The following is a 13,109-nucleotide window of genomic DNA, read 5'->3' as shown; positions in this document are numbered from 1 at the left end:
CAGCATTTGCTTTAACGTGCCATTGAATCGTTCACACAAACCGTTGGTCTGTGGGTGGTAGGGACTGGAGACCATATGTGTCATTTGTATTTTCTCACAGAGGGCTTCCATTAGCTTAGACAGAAAGCAGGAGCCTTGGTCAGAGATCATCTCTGCTGGGAAGCCCACACGCGTGAAGATTCCAATTAAGGCGTCTGCTACTGTCTCAGATCTAAGGGAAGACAGTGCCACTGCCTCTGGATAATGAGTGGCATAATCCCCACACGTTAATATGTACCGCTTGCCAGACCTGCTTGCAACAGGCAGAGGGCCTATTATGTCCACTGCCACCCTCCGGAAGGGCTCGTCAATGATTGGCAGTGGGCACAAGAGAGCTTTTCGGGTACTCCCGGCCGTTTTTACCCTCTGGCATGTGGTACAAGATCGGCAGTAATTAGTCACATCTACTCGTATCTTAGGCCAGTAAAAGTGTTTCTGAACACGTGCTCGGGTTTTGTGGATGCCCAAGTGTCCCGCCAGTGGGATGTCATGTGCTGTCTTGAGCACATGCCCTCTGAACTCACTGGGTACCACTAACCATCTTGTGTTCTCGCCTGTGTCACTCTGTACAGCTTCGCTGTACAGCCTGCCATTGTCCCAATACACTCTGAATTGAGCCCCCTCAGCTGGTGGCTTAGTGGCCTGGGCCCTAAGCTCTTCCAGGCTGGGGTCATTCTGCAAGGCCTGCAAGAATGCAGGACCTCAAGTCTCAGTTAGCTGACCAGTGGCATAGGAGGTCAGCTGAGGAGAAGTACTTTCCCTGGGGTCAGAGTTAGGCGCAGGGGCCTGCTCGAAGCTCAGGTCACTGGAAACACTGGGAGTGTTGGCCAGCACATTTACATATGCATTGTCATCACACAATATATCACCTTCCACATTATCACAGGCCTGTCGGTCAGAGTGATCAGAGTAGGCCGAGACCTCCTCTGGTGTCTCTGAGCTCAGGCTCTTAGCCCTATTACGGGTAATGGCTAGAACAGGTACAATACAATCCACATCATAGTTATAAGGGACACATGCATTTTCATCAGTGATGACAGGTGCAGAAACATGTAAATGACAATCAGTGGGTTGTAAGTTTACATCTAATACCTCCCGCCTAGCTGCGTTAGGTATGGTAGAAAAAACAGTTAAAGTGTCCCTGTCCCCCCGTTTTTTCAAAGGTTTGCACAGTACCTGGTTTTGTTCAGGGAGTCCGGCTTGGGCCTCCTGCATGTCCGCAGGGTACTCGTAACGGCACACAAGGGTGCCCAGATCCGTGCCAAGCACGGTTTCAACAGGAATATCATCCAAGACCCCAACAACCCGCTCTTGGCATCCCACTCCCCAGTCGATTGCAACTCGGGCCTGGGAAACATGGGTGTGAGTACCTCCGACTCCTGTCAGGGTGAGGTACTTTCCTGAGAGGATATCCTCCTCCTTAACAAGACTTGAGCGAACTAGGGTAATATCAGCTCCGGTATCACGGAATCCGATGACGGTCTGCCCGTTCACAACAACAGGCTGGTGATTGCTGGATCCCTGTTGCATTTGGGGACCACCGACGAGCAGCACATTGGATGGAGGTGCGGCGTTGCTGACCCCGGCTGGGCCAGATAGTGGTGTGGAGTTGCTAGCCCCAGTGGCGTAGCTACAAACCTCTGGGCCCCGATGCGGAATCTGGATGTGGGCCCCCCCCCCCACGGCAACAACAGCCCCCCTCCCCTGGCAACACCCGACGCACACACATATCCAAATCCCTATAGCCAGCTATAGGTCCCCCCAGTATAGGTAGCCAGGCATAGGTAAGCCAGTATAGTTGCCCCCGGTATAGGTTAGCCAGGTAGGTGCCTCCAGCATAGGTAGCCAGTATAGTTGCCCCCAGTATAGGTTAGATAGGCAGGCGCCGCCGGTATAGGTTAGATAGATAGGTGCCCCCAGTACAGGTTAGCTAGTGGGTGCCTCTAATATAGGTAGCCAGAATAGGTGCCCCCAGTATAGGTTAGTTAGGTAGGTGCCTCCAATATAGGTAGCCAGTATAGTTGCCACCTGTATAGGCTAGCTAGGTGCCCCGAATACAGGTTAGACAAGTAAGTGCCCCCAGGTTAGATAGGTAGGTGCCCCCCAGTATAGGTTAGATTAGGTAGCTGCCCCCCAGTATAGGTTAGATGAGGTAGGTGCCCCCCAGTATAGGTTAGGTAGCTGCCCCCCAGTATAGGTTAGGTAGCTGCCCCCCAGGATAGATTAGGTAGCTTTCCCCCAGGATAGGTTAGATTAGGTAGCTGCCCCCAGGATAGGTTAGAATAGGTAGCTGCCCCCCAGAATAGGTTAGAGTAGGTAGCTGCCCCCCGGGATAGGTTAGAGTACGTAGCTGCCCCCCAGGATAGGTTAGAGTAGGTAGCTGCCCCCCAGGATAGATTAGAGTAGGTAGCTGCCCCCCAGGATAGGTTAGGTAGCTGCCCCCCAGGATAGATTAGGTAGCTGCCCCCCAGGATAGATTAGGTAGCTGCCCCCCAGGATAGGTTAGATGAGGTAGGTGCCCCCCAGTATATGTTAGGTAGCTGCCCCCCAGGATAGATTAGGTAGCTTTCCCCCAGGATAGGTTAGATTAGGTAGCTGCCCCCAGGATAGGTTAGAGTAGGTAGCTGCCCCCCAGGATAGGTTAGAGTAGGTAGCTGCCCCCAGGATAGATTAGGTAGCTGCCCCCCAGGATAGATTAGGTAGCTGCCCCCCAGGATAGATTAGGTAGCTGCCCCCAGGATAGATTAGGTAGCTGCCCCCCAGGATAGATTAGGTAGGTAGCTGCCCCCCCCCCAGGATAGGTTAGGTGGGTAGCTGCCCCCCAGGATAGGTTAGGTGGGTAGCTGCCCCCCCCAGGATAGATTAGGTAGGTAACTGCCCCCCAGGATAGGTTAGAGTAGGTAGCTGCCCCCCAGGATAGATTAGAGTAGGTAGCTGCCCCCCAGGATAGATTAGAGTAGGTAGCTGCCCCCCAGGATAGATTAGGTAGCTGCCCCCCAGGATAGATTAGGTAGCTGCCCCCCAGGATAGATTAGGTAGCTGCCCCCCAGGATAGGTTAGGTAGGTAGCTGCCCCCACCCCCCAGGATAGGTTAGGTGGGTAGCTGCCCCCCAGGATAGGTTAGGTAGGTAGCTGCCCCCCCAGGATAGATTAGGTAGGTAGCTGCCCCCCAGGATAGGTTAGGTAGGTAGCTGCCCCCCCAGGATAGGTTAGGTAGGTAGCTGCCCCCCAGGATAGGTTAGGTAGGTAGCTGCCCCCCCCCCAGGATAGGTTAGGTAGGTAGCTGCCCCCCCAGGATAGGTTAGGTAGGTAGCTGCCCCCCCAGGATAGGTTAGGTAGGTAGCTGCCCCCCAGGATTAGGTAGGTGCCCCCCATAGTGAAGGGGGAAGCCGCAGCCGCGGCGAGGGCAGCCCGACCTCTCCCTCCCTTCCTCTCCCCGGGCCCCCCCCCCCTTCAAATGCAGAGTGCGCGGCGCACGGAAGCGCTGTAGCAGGCAGAACTCACCTCCATCCCTGCGCCGCTGATCTCCTCCCGCTCTGTATAGATGTTGTTACACACTGCTTCCTGTTTAGCCGGAAGCAGTGTGTATCAGCATCTATACAGCGGGAGGAGATCAGCGGCGCTTGGAACGCAGGGATGGAGGTGAGTTCAGCCTACTACAGCGCTTCCGTGCGCCGCGCACTCTGCATTTGAAGGGGGGGGCCCGGGGAGAGGAAGGGAGGGAGAGGTCGGGCTGCCCTCGCCGCGGCTGCGGCTTCCCCCTCCCAATAGCGCGCACGGGCCGCACGGGCACCACAAAAAGACATGGGCCCCCCCGGGCCCCTCCCCCGCCTCTTCAGGAGCCGGGCCCGGTCGCCGTGGCGACCGTTGCGACCACAGGCCCTACGCCCCTGGCTAGCCCCCTGTGGGCTAGATGGCTGGGCTGACTTCCTCGCATAGCAGTTTTGCTTGGTGTGTCCGGGCCTGTGACACAGCTCACACCAGGGCTTCCATGCCTCACGGTTCCCAGGGCCAGCAGGCCTGCCTTCTCTCCAGTTCTGGGACAGGGCTCTGTCTCTGTCAGGTACCAGGGATTTTCGAGTATCTGGTACCGCCTGTCTGCGGGTCTCCGGGGCCGCGGGTTTGCGAAGATCCGGCACCCGGGTGGCAACAAACATGTCTGCCAGCTCAGCAGCTTCTTTGGCAGACGGAGGCTTCCGCTCCAGCCCAAACTGCCTCACATCTGCAGCACATATAGCGAGGAACTGATCATGGATCATCAGATCCGCAATAGCTTCAAAAGTCTTTTCTTTAAAGAGACACTGAAGCGAAAAAAAAATGATGATATTATGATTTGTATGTGTAGCACAGCTAAGAAATAAAACATTAAGATCAGATACATCAGTGTAATTGTTTCCAGTACAGGAAGAGTTGAGAAACTCCAGTTGTTATCTCTATGCAAACAAGCCATTAAGCTCTCCGACTAAGTAAAGGTAGCCATACACTGGTCGATTTGCCATTAGATCGACCAGCTGACAGATCCCTATCTGATCGAATCTGATCAGAGAGGGATCGTATGGCTGCCTTTACTGCAAACAGATTGTGAATCGATTTCAGCCTGAAACCGATCACAATCTGTGGAGCCGCCGCTATTTGAACTTCCTGGTCACTGCAGTGACAGGAAGCGCCGGGATGGAGCGGGTGCAGCGCGGAGAAGATGCGGAGAAGACGCCCGGGAGCCAGCGTCAGGTAATGTATACCTGATCGGATCGGCCGCCGCTAGCGACGCGCTCCCTACCCGCGGGCGATCGAAGGTAATTTCCCGCACGGCGCGATCGACGGACCGATCCGATTTCGGGAGGAAATCGGATCGGCGGGTGCGTTTAGCGCGAACGATTGGCAGCAGATTCGATCCCAGGATCGAATCTGCTGTCGAAACGGCCGCGAATTGGGCCAGTGTATGGCCACCTTTAGTGGTGGAGAGGGCTGTTATCTGACTTTTATTATCTCAACTGTTCCTGGACTATTTACTTTTCCTCTGCTAGAGGAGAGGTAATTACTTCAAAGACTGCTCTGAAAGACTCATTTTGAATGCTGAGTGTTGTGTAATCTGCACATAATATAGAATAATGCAATGTTAGAAAAAACACTATATACCTGAAAATAAAAGTATGAGAATATTTTCTTTGCTGCTAATCTTCTAGTAATTATTCATAGTACACAACCAATTCACTATATCATATCATACATCATATCGCTTCAGTGTCTCTTTAAGGACTCGAACCCATTGATGGAAGGTGGTGCCCAGACGGCTAACCACATCATTGTGAGAGTCTGCGGGTGCCTTCTGCAGGGCACAAAACTTTTTCCGGTAAACTTCAGGAGTTAACTGGAACTTAGCGATTATAGCCTCCTTGATAGCTTTATAATCACCGTCTTGATCGGTGGGCATCTCGGCATAGGCATCCAGCGCTTTACCAGTCAGCTGGGGTGTTAGATGGATGGCCCACTGTGCCTCTGGGATGCGAAACTGGCGGCACGCTTTCTCGAATGACCGCAGATAGAGATCAATGTCCACACCCTTTTCCATGACAGGAAACTTCGCTTTGGGGGTCACAGGCATAGGTGTACCCCCTGCAAGAAGAGGGCTAGGGGTGGAAGACTGCTCTGCCTGTCTCACCTGGGCCAGTTCTAGTGCATGCTGATGCTGTCGCTCATCTCTCTGGAGCTGGAACTGTCTCTCCACTCTCTGGGACTGCTGTCGCTCCTCAGACTGGCGTCGCCTCTCTTCGAGAAGGAACTGCAGGTATGCCTGGTCGCCAGTGTCCCTCAGGCGCTGCAGTAGATGCTGTTCCACCGGATCAGGGACAGGGAGGGATGGACCAGGACTGTCGGTCCCTCTGCGAGTGTCATCCGCAGCCTCTCTGGGTGCATCAAAGTCCCTGTGGGTACTTTCAGTCTCTTGAGCTGGGTCTGCAACATCAGCACTTTCCGGCTCAGGAGTATCCTGCCTCTCTGGACTGGATTGTGGCAAGACATCAATCACCTGGCCATCGGCTTCCATGAGGATGGTCCTCAGTGTAGCTTGGGGTTTTCCCCGAATATCGATGCCCCAAGCCTGACAAAGGTTTTGTAGGTCGGGCAAGGACATGTTTTGGTAATTGACTTGCTCAGACATAGCCAAATAAAAACTGTAACAATCTGGTTCTATGCTATATCAAGATGCACCGTCTATGTGCTCAGAGCTTAAGCTCTGTAGAACAGTTACTTAAATAACAATGTTCTATTGTTCTGAAAATGATCTCCAAACAACTGCAAAAACGAACACCGCTGCCTACCAATGTGACATATGCGCAGTCACCCACCAATTCCTGTTCCCTTTGCTGCAGTTTACCATAAAGCCTCAGACCCTGAGGGAATCCTGAGGACAGTCAGAACTGCAGGCAAAGTAACCTTTTGGATTGGTTGGTGAGTCCACACACAGTCCAATTTCGATTGTATATACAATCGATACAATCTGTGCTCTCATATAGAGGCCAGGTCGCTGCCACCAATCCGCAATAAAAGCGTGCAAATGCGCTAATTCTAACTCCAGCTAAATCCTGTAGGAAAAAGGGTTAATTTGACAACCTTTCTAGAGACAGCAAAACTAACAATATTTAATATCAAAACGGTTATGGTAACATGTCTCTCTGAAGATGTGAATTCTTTTGGCGGAGATTTGTTTCAGAACAGCACTTAGATGAACGATTTTTAAATCGTTTATTTAAAGAAATAATGCAGAACAAAATATAGCAATAGAAACACATGGATACAGAAATAATAAAGGGTTCAATATAAAAATAATAGCTGATTACAGTCTGAGCAGTTTGTCAAGATACCGTGTCCTTTGCGATAAGTCCTACAGAGATATGTAGTCCAATTCTGGAAAGTTCTGTGGAATAGGTATTAATCCTTTTATCATCCAGCCCAAATCCGTGATGGTACAGGATGGCTGGGGACTCTCCCTCCAGGCTGAGTGTCAGTCGGTTTTAACTCTTTCTCTGCCAGAGGGTGTGGCTGGTAACAAGAGAGGTTTCCACCCTTAACAATCTGAGCTCAGGCTGCTGAAGTCCGCCCCTATTGTCTGAGGGACAGAATTGGCAGTTTCTCCAAGAATGCCATAACTCAGCTGATATCTGACATATCATATAAAACCCAACATTTTACATTCCGTCAGCATGCGCTGAACCAATCGATATCAAACTCGCTTGGAGTGCCACCTTCCTTGCCTATGTAATCAATACCTCAGGCTGTGAGATGACTAGGAGATCGATTATCGTCTCAGAAGGTGGGCTGCGCTGGTCGCCTGGCACACTGTGAGTTGTGGACCGCTGGGCCCAAACGGTTATGCAATATCCATCGAATTATGGACTAATATGAAGTGAGATATCAAAAGCTCATTAAGCCAGGGACATGTCTCTGGGTATTCTCCGGACAGGCAGGAATGTCACCTAATGACTTTACGATGCGTTCCTGTATCCTGCTTCTTATCAGCAGTTCCTTGTAGTAGATCTGTGAGCTATGTGAATGCCTGTTTTTTTGGTGGTATTATTGGGGATCTTCAGGAAGTGTAAACAAGCACTCACATTCCCCATTGCAGGGCTGGTGAGCTGGAAGAACACTCATTTTCTAAAAGCAGGCTAATGCATTTAAAGGGGCTCTCCAGCTCATAGTTTGAGCACCTTTACATGCGCTTGCCGCAATGGCGTTCGCGGAATCGTGACACTGCCTAAAGATCACCTGCTCATCAGGTGCGTTACTCAAAGTCATACTGTTACACCAAACGCTCACGAAATATACAGGTGTCCAGAGGTTAGTACTATATCTGCATTCTTGGTGATACTGCAGATCATCAATAATCAGATTCTCTCTGCGTGCTGACACCGATCGTTACATCATCATAATAATCCTGCCCAGCTTCGCTTGCCTCAGACACCTCCAAAACTGCACCAACAGCAGGTACTTCATCATCCTCCTCCTCACACATTATGTCCATAGTGTCGCCGCCTAACTCAGACATATGAGGTGGTGTAACTTGCATAGCGCCTTCATCTGGTTGTAACAATAATGGCTGTGAATCAGTTAATGCCCCACCAATTAACTCCTATGAAGTGTCAAATGCAAAGGATGTGGTGCTTGTAGTAGCACTGGTGCTACAATGTGCACCTGTCACACACAGACAGGTAGCGGACAGGCACAGTGACACTGCGTGCGCTCAACTCACGTAGGTAGGTGGGCGCACTGTGAACAACAGGTAGGTAGGTATATGCAGTAATGGGTATTACAATTTTCACCTGTCACACACAGACAGGTAGCGGACAGGCACAGTGACACTGCGTGCGCTCAGCTCACGTAGGTAGGTGGGTGCACTGTGAACAACAGGTAGGTAGGTATATGCAGTACTGGGTATTACAATGTGCACCTGTCACACACACAGGTAGTCCCTGAATGTGCTGGGCCTGGCAGTGATACGCACGCCGCGCCGAAAAATGGACGTGGCCATGACAGTGTATGGGCTGAGCGTAACCGTACCCCCAAAGCAGCAAATATAGCCAACTATGACCATTAAATAATAAATGCAGCAACAGTTACCGCAGACACCAGAAAATAAAAGCAATTTGGGCAACATTTCAGCAGAAAACAAACGCAATTTGGACAACATTTCAGCAGAAAACAAAAGCTATTTGGGCAACATTTCAGCAGAAAATAAACGCAATTTGGGCAACATTTCAGCAGAAAACAAATGCAATCTGGGCAACGTTTCAGCAGAAAAAAAATGCAATTTGGGAAACATTTCAGCAGAAAATAAACGCAATTTGGGCAACATTTCAGCAGAAAATAAATGCAATTTGGGCAACATTTCAGCAGAAAACAAACGCAATCTGGGCAACATTTCAGCAGAAAATAAATGCAATTTGGGCAACATTTCAGCAGAGAATAACGCAGTGGGCAACATTTCAGCAGAAAATAAAACAATGTGGGCAACATTTCACCGGCAAAAAAAGGAATTTACTCACCTGACAGAAGTCTCCTCTCCCGGCCGGCCTCTGGCGCGCAGCTCCTGTGCTGAGAGGAATAGCAGGGCTACGGGAAGATGGTGCACAAAGCCCTGTACTGGAGACACAAATAGTCTCCAGTACAGGGATTCGGACTCCATCTTCCCGTAGCCCTGCTCTTCCTGCCGGAAGACTATGCAGGCTGAAGTGGGGCTGCGGGCTATGAACTGGCGCGGCATCTATTAGACCCCGCGGCCAGTTCATGCAATCGTATGGTGGCCAGAGTCCCGAGGCCGGGACGTCCCGCGGCTAAAAGCGGAACGTTTCCCGGGACATAGCGTAGCCTGGGACAGGGGACCCCGAATCCGGGACCTGTCCCGGGTAAAGCAGGACGTATGGTCATCGTAGTATAAACCACTACAAGCTGTCATCCTCTGGCTCATCTCCGAGGCGCATGCAATTTGCAATAACTCATTGACAATAAGGCCCCGTTCAAACTGTGTCGCTATGGACAATATAATCGCGTTGAAACACAGTGCAATTATATTTCTATAGTATGTTCACATTGGTGGGTCTGTGGGAATAAAGCTGGCCATACACTTGTCAATGTGTACCGTATATATACAGCAGAGTCGATCACTGTAATCGAATCTGCTTGAAAACGGTAATGCATACGTCGATTCAGTTTATCAGTCAGGATAAAACATTTTGCTTGATCAGCGGCAGATCGGGAGCGCGTCGCGAGTAGTGTTAAATCTGGCGATGACAGATGCAGAATCGTGGCAGTACTCTCACCTGACGCGTGGCCTCCCGAGGCCAATGGTTTACCTTCATGCTGCGAGTCTCCTCCCTGTTTACTCTTCTCCTTATTGTCATGTGATGCAAGTCAAAGTTCAAACACTGGAGCTCTGGCAGCTTACACACAGGAGCTCTAGTATTTGAACTTTAACATCTGTCACATGACATGGAAGGGAAGAGGAAATGAGGAGGAGACCCGCTGCATGAAGTTAAACCACGGAGGACACTCTCCAGTCAGACAGGTGAGAACACATGGGAGGCCAGGCAGGCATTGGCGGCTCCACAGATTTTGAATTGATTTCATGCTGAATTGGATTCAAAATCTGTATGCAGTTTGTGAGCAGCCAATAGATCAAAATGCAATGCGTTTACACAGTAACGGGTGCCTTTACAGTGTCAGTGAAGCATACTTTCAATATATTGTATGCTTCACTGTATAGTTACACCCTAAATGAAAATAAACTACATTCCTCTACCAGGATTGGAATCTGGGCTGCCTGAGTGAAAAACCAGGAATCCAAAAGGTTTAAAAATTGCAATCTCATAAGCAAATAAGATAAAACATAATTCAGATAGGAATGCATCTTTATAGAGCAGCTTTGCTTCCTCCACGTGGCACTGTTTACAGGCGTGTGCAGCAGGGATATTACTGATGACGTCACAGCCAATCAGTGAGTTGCTTCACAAGGAGGCTTGGATAGCTGCAGAGAAGTGCTGGGACTTCCTCCCTGTGTGTGATCTGCAGCTATGAGCTTCTGGTGATTGTGCTGCTTGTTCCTCTCCGCAGCCACCTGCTGCTGCTGTTCTGTCATTACTACTGTAGGTAAGGGAGTGTGATGTGTCTGGCAGCTCTCACCAGTCACAGGGATTCAGCCACTTGCATGTGTGTTCTCCTTCATCTGTGCCATTCACTATAGTGATCCCATCACAGTGTGCTGCTTCCTGCTCAGCCTTTCCATTTATCCCCTGTATGGAGGTATGACAAGAGTATTTTAATGCTTCCTATTCAGTGACATGCACAGTATCAGCACTGCTTTCTCCCTATATATTAGCCATAGCTGCTCTTTTAGAGAGACTGCCCCTCTTTAGGAACTTAAATAGAGATGATGCAAATAAAAAAATAACACATACATACCTCGAGCTTCCTGCAGCCATTTTCAGGCTGCTCGGTCCCTCTCTGTCCACCTGCGCCACCTGGATCCTACACAATTTAGCCCGGTAGCTAGTCGGCGTGTACAGCACATGCAATCCCAGATGCTGGGTGAGTTCTGCGCCTGCACAGTACTACTGCACAGGTGCAGAATGCTCCCAGCTGGGGGAGCGCGCGACTGAACTGCACTTGCGGTGACTGATGGGATTACTGCACTGGATCCTGGTGTCCTGGAAAGGAGTACATTTGAAATCGGTGCCGGTAGACTTGGGCGCAGGATACAGCGGTATATAGCTGATCCTGCTTCTGCACAAGTCCGGGCCGATTTAATTACTATTCCCCCTTCAGGCCGCCATGGATAGTGGGGGAATGAAATAATTCGGCTTCCAGCGATTGCTGGAGGGCGAATTATTATGTTTTTAAGCAACCTCGGCTCCGTCTTCTGAAGGAGCTGACGTTACTCACTGAGCGCTGCAATAGGAGTGATTCCTATTGAAGTCTATGGAGGCGCCCAAATCTAGCAGCACTGAAAAGCACTGCTCCACTGGAAAGACGGCGAGGATCCGGTTAACCTGAAGGGTGCTATAGGAAGCCCCAGGTATGTATTATTTTTTTTATTTGCATCATCTCGGGTACACTTTAATTCCTCTCTCCCTCTTCCTTCCTCCTTTGTCCCTCTTTCAGGACTCATGTACAGAGCTATGTAAATATGTGTAGTATTTTTCTACTGAAAAATGTGTTTAATATACTCTAAATGTTATTTATATTATTCAACCCCTTCCCGACTTCCTAATACCGATGGGCGGTGGGAAGGTGGTGCCCCAGGACCACCTAACGCCGATAGGCGTCAAGTCCTGGAGGCGTAGTTTAGCAGGGAACATGCGTGCATGCGCGATCGTTCCCTGCAGAGACACGTAACTGAGCTCTGTAATCAGCCTGCCAGCCCGTGATTGTGGCTGGCAGGCTGTTATCAAAACAAAAACTAAAAAAAAGTCATGTTTATTTACATCTATACAGCGCTGCTATGTAGTGCAGCGCTGTACAGGGGACACTTAGCTGTTCCTCTGAGCTGCTCACAATTAAATCCAGCGGATGAGAAGAGAGGAAGTGTACGGATTACCGTCCAAGGCCAATTTAGGGGTGAAAGGGGGGAGGTGTGGGATATATATACACACTAATGATCGCAGCTGCGATCAAAGTCCACCCAAAAAAAGCCCTGTTAGGGACAAGAAAAGGAGGTAAGATTCCTTTGGGTGCTAAATTGTATGGCTGTGCAGCAAGCTGTTAAAGTTGCAGAGTGCTGAATTTGGAAAAATCACCTGGTCACTTGAGGAGTGTAAACCTGTTATCCTCTGGCAGTTAAATTGATATGTCTTATTTTAAATGTTTAATATGAACTAATGATGATAAAGAAGACCAGTGTGGTCGGAATTTTAAAACTTGTCTTTAGCTTCTGAATTCTTTCTGGTGTCAGTGATCAGGAGCATGATTGAGGGGGTGGCAGAGGCATATCTTAAAGTGCCCCTCTTTCTAACCAGAGGTGAGAGGGATATAGAAGCTGCCATATTTATTGCCTTTTTAACAATACCAGTTGCCTGGCAGTCCTCCTTATCCTGTGTCTCTAATACTTTTAGCCATAGACCCTGAAAAAACATGCAGGTCAGGTACTATGACTCAGCCAGAAGATCAACAGGGCTGCCAGGCAACTGGCATTGTTCACAATGAAATAAATATGGCAGCCTCCATATCCCTCTCCCCTCTGGTCCCCTTTAAAAATTTAGGAGGTATATTATTAGCAGGCAATAGGTCCATACAATATCAGTGTTGTGTTTTGCTAGTAAATATATCATACTGCATTCGGCATAGAGCAGCATGCATTGCAGATGTTATTCATATCAAAACATGAACCTAAAGAGAGTCTGAAGCGACTTTAAAAAACGCGTTTTAGCTTATATTCTACATGGGCATGTTTGCCCCAGCTAAAATGATGCTATCCCGCGGCTGGACGAGGGGTCTTTACCCCCCAAATATCCTCCGTGGTGTCCGGGGATCGCTTCCTGTTGAGGCAGGGCTAATGGCTGCAGCCCTGCCTCCCAGCGCGTCTA

At 49.7% G+C, this 13,109-nt stretch overlaps 1 protein-coding gene across 1 annotated transcript in view; it reads left to right on the top strand.

Annotated features, from left to right (window-relative positions):
* Positions 1-10,578: 10,578 nt before the first annotated feature.
* Positions 10,579-13,109, top strand: part of LOC137562770 (kelch repeat and BTB domain-containing protein 8-like) — a 41,087-nt gene continuing 38,556 nt past the window's right edge. Inside the window, exon 1 of the mRNA XM_068274441.1 lies at positions 10,579-10,677. The gene's annotated coding sequence lies outside the window, so the exon portion shown is untranslated. The remainder of the gene's footprint in view (positions 10,678-13,109) is intronic.

Source organism: Hyperolius riggenbachi, chromosome 3 (genome assembly GCF_040937935.1).
Source record: "Hyperolius riggenbachi isolate aHypRig1 chromosome 3, aHypRig1.pri, whole genome shotgun sequence".
Classification (NCBI taxonomy): domain Eukaryota; kingdom Metazoa; phylum Chordata; class Amphibia; order Anura; family Hyperoliidae; genus Hyperolius; species Hyperolius riggenbachi.
Note: the sequence above shows the minus strand (reverse complement) of the source record. Positions and strands in the feature narration are given on the sequence as shown.